This window comes from Rutidosis leptorrhynchoides, chromosome 2, assembly GCF_046630445.1.
Source record: "Rutidosis leptorrhynchoides isolate AG116_Rl617_1_P2 chromosome 2, CSIRO_AGI_Rlap_v1, whole genome shotgun sequence".
NCBI classification, from domain to species: Eukaryota; Viridiplantae; Streptophyta; class Magnoliopsida; order Asterales; family Asteraceae; genus Rutidosis; species Rutidosis leptorrhynchoides.
In genome coordinates this window covers 194,140,963-194,148,162 of record NC_092334.1, presented here as the reverse complement: position 1 = coordinate 194,148,162, position 7,200 = coordinate 194,140,963, and positions in this window count along the sequence as shown.

The window sequence follows — 7,200 nt, the reverse complement described above, 5'->3', positions numbered from 1 at the left end:
TGCAGCACCAGAACCCCGTGATACAATTGGTTTGAAAGTATATAATGGTGCTAAGGTCTTAAAGAAACGACATAACGCTGCAGCACCATATGATGGCAATCATCCACAGGTCGAAAGAGATCAGCAGCAAGGTAATGCGGGAGGGGGGAATCAGATGAGAGAAATGCAAATTTTTATGGCTCAACATGAGTATGAAATGGCTAGACAACGAGCATTTCAAGATCGGCAGTATCATCAAAACCAAATCATAAGTCATTGTACATACATAAATACAAACTACATTCCTACTCCAATACCCATATTTCCTCCCTGGACTATACAGACCCGACCACCGTACCCTACGTATGACCCAGCTCAAGCATTCTACAGCACATACGGCTATGAATGGAATCCCTACTGGCACCATCCTCATCAACCCTAATTTTCTTTTATGCCTATTTTTATTTATTTGGTAACTTGTAATTTTTACTTTTAATACTTCTTTTGATACTATAATAGTTTTTATAATTTTCTAACTTTTATTATTAGATTTTAATAATTTTTGAAGGTGGGGTGATATACCCAACTTCAAAAATATGTATATATATGTTTGTAGTTTATCTCATGTACAAAACAGGGTAAAACAGCGCACTTTCAAAGACTGGCACTAAGTTCAGCAAAAGCTATAAATTTTGACGACAAAACAAAAAACAAGTGTGATGTAACAACAGACGGAATGAACAAACGATGTGCACCATTTATCATTCAACACAAACAACAATATGTTTGGAAACTTTGATAAAATTTAATCATTTTTCTACGCTAATCACCCTCAATAATTTAAATTGTTACTGATTTCTTGGAAATGAGGGCATTGCAAGATCTTAAGTGTGGGAAGGGGTTAAATTCTTTCGGATTTTTAAAATTTTAATTTAAACACTTGGTTACCATAAAAAATACTAGTAACGCAGTAGTTGTATTAGAATCTAGTGCTCTCTGATAATAAAGAACAGCCCTAGTCTTATATACTGACTACCTAATTCTAGTAAAATTTTTTAAAATTTTCAACTAAATGAACTCAAAATCATGTTTATACATATTTATGAACGATTTGTGTTAACACCGAAATTATTGTTACCTCGGAAAGGACATAAATTGAGAAACAACCCAAAATGCTTGAATTCATTTAAAATTGAATAGAGGAGAATAAAAAGGCAAAGAAATGAAATTAAAAGCCAAGTGTGGGAAAAATTTATCAAGTTATTAGAACATATATCACATATTTTTGTACAAATAATTGAAAATACTTTTGTTTTGGACGATATTAATCAGTTTTACCCAGTTTATTGTAATATAAATAGAATTTATAAGGAAGTACAATCTTCCGAGAAAAAGACACGCGCTTCTTGATTTAGGTCAGGAAGTTGTCATCCAGACCAGTTGTAGAGACTACGAAAAACTTTGAAAAGTTTTTTCAAAAATCAGCTGGAAATCCACGGACCTCGGCATCAAACAGGGTCGCCAAGTGGTCAGACTTATCCTAACCATGAGAGGATCTGTCTCGTACAATGGGGGGCACCATGTAAATTAGATTATAAGACTAATGAATCAGACCCCCAGAAAAGGATAATCTCCTTAAAGATTAAAAATCAACATTTAAGACTGATATTACTCAATTCTTGAGATTAACCTTAAAGATTGAGAATTCAAACTCATGGAATTCGATGATATCTAAACTCGAGCTTGAACGAGAAAATATTTTGATCAAATTACAAACCGATTTGTTTTCTAAAAACCCATTTTTAATGCGTTCATTACCATTGAACGTAAAATCCTAAGAATTCACCGGAATTCATTAGGTCACCTGAACCAAATCGGGTGTCAACCGTAAGAACGGTGGTTGCATAGCATGGTCGAAGATAGGACCTTGTGCCAGACTGAAAAACTATAGGGTGATCTTTACTATTGCTCCTACAAAGGATAGTAATTGCATCCGATACGATATAGACCATAATCAAAAGCATGTCACGGGACATTACCTTAACAGTTGCTTGTTCAATGCTTGGACGGTAGTTTACCGAAAGGTAATATACAGAGCAAGTATACTGGACGTGTTGCTTTCCTAATACAAGGTTAGCAAGTGGGTGACACAAAACCATAAGTTTTGAGCTAAAATTTTCAAATCTGAAACCCACAAAACCCACAAAAACATTTTGCAAACACCGGTGAAGGGTTATTCCGGAAAACTTATCTAGGGTAAAAACTAGATTGAATTTTTAAAAGATCAAATGTTTTCATAAAGATCCAATTTCCTAAAGGATCTAAATTTTTATAGTCATGTGGGACTGTAAACCACATCGTTACTACCATTGTTCATACCGCCGTATTAAAATCACTGATGTACAAAGTATGAAGAATAAAGAAGTGATTATAGTAAAGTTATATTCAAGTTCTATATTGCTTGAGGACAAGCAACGCTCAAGTGTGGGAATATTTGATAATGCTAAAAATGAACATATATTTCATAGCATTATCCTTCAAGAAAGACAAGCTTTTAGTTGCAATTGTTCTATTTATAAGTTATATTCGTTTAAATAATAAAAGGTGAAGACAAAAGACAGATTCGACGAATTGAAGACGCAAATGACCAAAAAGCTAAAAAGTACAAAGTACAATCCAAGTGGTTCAAATTATTGATGAGAAACGTCTAAAAATTACAAGAGTACAAGCCGCAAAAAGAAAAGTACAAGATATTAAATTATATGAAAAGGCGTTCGAAAATCCGGAACCGAGACATGAACCAACTTTCAGCGCGCGACGCAACGGACCAAAAATTACAAGTCAAATATGCACAAGAATATAATATAATATATAATTAATTATATATATTATTATATATTATAATTATACGCAACCCACGTTTTGAATTTGATCTATGAACTGAGAGCTGTACAGTTAAACGTGGGCCTATATAAGGCCGCGCATTCTGCTCGATGAAAACACACCTTTTTCTATCTATCTATCTATGATATATTTATATTTATATTTTATAATTTTAATTTTAATTTAAGTTTAATAATAATAAGGATATAGCGGTGAATGTTTTAAGTTTGTAAGTCAAAATTATGTCCGTGTAACGCTACGCTATTAATACTCATTGTAAGGTATGTTCAACCTTTTTAAATTAATGTCTAGTAGCTAAGTTATTATTATGCTTATTTAAATCGAAGTAATCGTGATGTTAGGCTAAATATTAAGATTGGGTAATTGGGCTTTGTACCATAATTGGGGTTTGGACAAAAGAACGACATTTGTGGAAATTAGACTATGGGCTATTAATGGGTTTTATATTAACTAAATGATACCTCGTTAATTTAATATTAAAGGTTACAATTCGACGTATCTATAAATAACCACATACGCTTAATCGGGTACGGTGGGCGGGATATCTATAAATACCAATAATTGTTCATTTGACCGAACACGGGGATGGATTAATAGTCAATGGACTCATTAAAACAGGGGTGGATTACATTCAAGGGTAATTGGTGTAATTGTTAACAAAGTATTAAAACCTTAGACTACATGCAGTCGATAACCTGGTGTAATCATTAAACAAAGTATTAAGACCTTGTTACAGTTTGAATCCCCAATTAGTTGGAATATTTAACTTCGGGCATAAGGATAATTTGACGAAGACTCTCACAGTTTATAATTATGACTGATGGACTATTATGGACAAAACCATATGGACATATCGAATAATCCAGGACAAAGGACAATTAACCCATGGTAATAAATTAAAATCAACACGTCAAACATCATGATTACGGAAGTTTAAATAAGCATCATTCCTTTATTTTATATTTTATTGCACTTTAAATTATCGCACTTTTATTTTCGTTATTTACTTTATGCTTTAAATTAAGTCATTTGTATATTTAATAATTTACATTAGGTTTTAATTGAGACTTAAGACATAAAATCGACAAACCGGTCATTAAATGGTAAAACCCCCCTTTTATAATAATAAAAATATTACTTATATATATATATATATATATATATATATATATATATATATATATATATATATATACAAATATAGTTTAAAATATATATAGCGTTAGACTCAGTTAGCTCCCTGTGGAACGAACCGGACTTACTAAAAACTACACTACTTTACGATTAGGTACACTGCCTATAGTGTTGTAGCAAGGTTTAGGTATATCCACTCTATAAATAAATAAATAACTTGTGTAAAATTGTATCGTATTTAATAGTGTTTTGTAGTAAAAATATAACTATTTCGTATACACCTCGCATAACATCAGTAGCTAAATGATCCAAACATTGATCCTAAACATGATGTTTGAGAATTAAAGTGGACTTTTTAAGTCTAAAATTCATGAACTTGATTAATTTGATATAAATTCCATTTGAAACTTGTTTAATTGCTAGTAATAATTACTTTGACATGTTATTTAAGATAAAAGCTTATGAACTTTATAACCATTTTCATATATGCTTATTTAAAAAATTGTAGAATTGATATAAAAAAATGAAAATGAGTATAAGTTTAATATGGATTAAACATGTTATTGTAATTGTTTTAATTTGTTATTTTGCTAACACTAATGCATATTTGGATGCACAATTTTGTGTTTAATGTGTTTTGCAGAGAAATACAGATATGGACGGTGCATCATCGTCTAGGCAACCTGATCCGGAACCACAGCCAGAGATGCAATATCACTAACCGAAACAACAACCTGAACAACAACAACAACATTATGATCAACACGTGCCATACTATGAACCAGAACCATAATTTTTATTCTCTACGTAGTATTTCCCATTTACCATATAATAGAATATCCAACAATTCATGAAGAATAGTTGCATCCCAATTTAAGATTTGATAGAAGTTGGAGAGATTACCCGACGTACCAAAGTAACAAATTTAAGCTTTAGACCAAAAATGTAGAAGTACCAAGGGTAATAGATTGGGAGCCTTTGGAAAGAGTCCACCTAGCTAACCCAGTTAGGCAGCATCTAATCCAAAGGTATGGCAGCTCTTCTTTTTCTGATTGGAAACGTTTATTTACCACTCGCAGGCCTGTATATAAGGAGTGGTGTGTTGAACTAATGAGTACTATAGCTTTTAATAAGGATGTAGATAGGTTAGACGATAAGAGTTTTCTTATATTTTTACTTGGCCGTAGGATGTACAGGATGTCCATGCTGGACATGGCCAGGGCTTTACAGATTTACACTCCCGCTGAATTACTATCACCTGATTGTACAAATTTGATTTATCATGGTAAGCGGGTACATAGAAATTTTGACGCTAACGCCATCTGGAGGCGTATGTCAAATTTTAATGTGTTTACGCGGGGAGGATGTGACGACCCGGGAAATTTCGACCAAATTTAAACTTAATCTTTATATGTTTCGACGCGATAAGCAGAGTCTGTAATGTTGAAGTCTCAAAAAGTTTGAACTGTTTCATATATTCAATTACCCTTTGACGATTCCCAACGATTCACGAACCATTATGTGTAAGTAAATAAATTTATATAATATATACATATAAACTTTAATTAATCTGAATAAAACATATAAAATAATAATCAATTAAGTATTTATATATAAATCTATACATGATATTATTATAAATCTATATGTATATGTGTGATTCTATTAAGACTTAGTAATTGTACATTGTGATATATGCATATATATATATATATATATATATATATATATATATATATATATATATATATATATATATATATATATATATATATATATATATATATATATATATATATATATGAGAAATTACTACTCAATAAAAGTTATTACATAATATTAAATATAAAATTTCATAAACAATAATATGTAATAGTAATATATTAAAGAATACAAGTTAAAATAAAATTTATTATATCAATGTAATCACTTTCATTATTATAAAAATTACTATTAAAATTAAAATCAGTATTAGGAGTATTATTATTTTAATATATAAATATGAAGTGTGATAAGTATAATTTGTGATAGTATTATTATTACTAATATTATTATTACCAATAATATTATTATTAATAATATTAGTAACATTATAAGTTAATATTACTATTATTAATAATAATATTGTAAATATTATTATCAATAACATTATTATTATTAAATTATATTATAAAATGTTATTGTTTATAACATTAAGAAAGTTATTATAATTATATTTATTAATTTATAAGATTAAATATAAATACAGATAATATAATTACGGATATATTAAAAATAGATTTACCTATGCATATATACTATTGTAATTATACAAATACATATCAGGTACTCAGTATTATATACAGATACATATACAATTATATATACACCGTATATACAGTCAATTATATATGTATAAACACAGGAAATTAGTATTCTGTTTCACATCTTTTTCAAAAGCTGTAAGAGATTGATTCCTGTCTCTAAGGATCTGTTATAAGAATGAATTCCACACAGATATATCCAAATGCTGTTAACCATCAAAGTCTCTTTTATATTTTTTATTATTTCCTTAGTACCTGATAGGAATAATTATTGTCGACTAAATTAAAATATAATGCTTGGTCAATTTGTGTTAAAATCCATTCATTCCAACTCCCTTTCATTTTCCACATCAATTATAAATTATAACTGCTCCAAATTGATCGAATTACACAGAAACTGATGAAGAACACCGACGGTACCCCTGTACCATTACTTTTTCATCAATTACTTGAATTTGAATCAGTTTTTAAAATCTAAAAATGTAGATAGTTTAGGAATCTTGTATCTAAACTATTTGCAAAGTTAGAGACTCCAATTTTATATATTGAATTAGAATTTTACAGTCAAAGTTATTTTATACAAAAGTCAAAGAAGTTGTTCAACGTGAAATTCGAATTCAAGTTTATGTTTTAGGATCAAATAAGGATTCAGGTAGTTTATAAATATGATTTGAAACCTTTTTTATGTTTTAAACTTTGTCTAAAACATACTTAATTTTCCAAACTGAATTTGAGGTTGTAACGTGTTTATTGTTTCTGTACAGCAAGTTTTATAATTTTTTTTGTTTCAATTAAACCAGTATATCTCATTAGGTTCTTGTGTCCTAAAATGAGTCAAATAAAATACCAGTAACCTGATTTGAACCCTGGTCAATTTGCT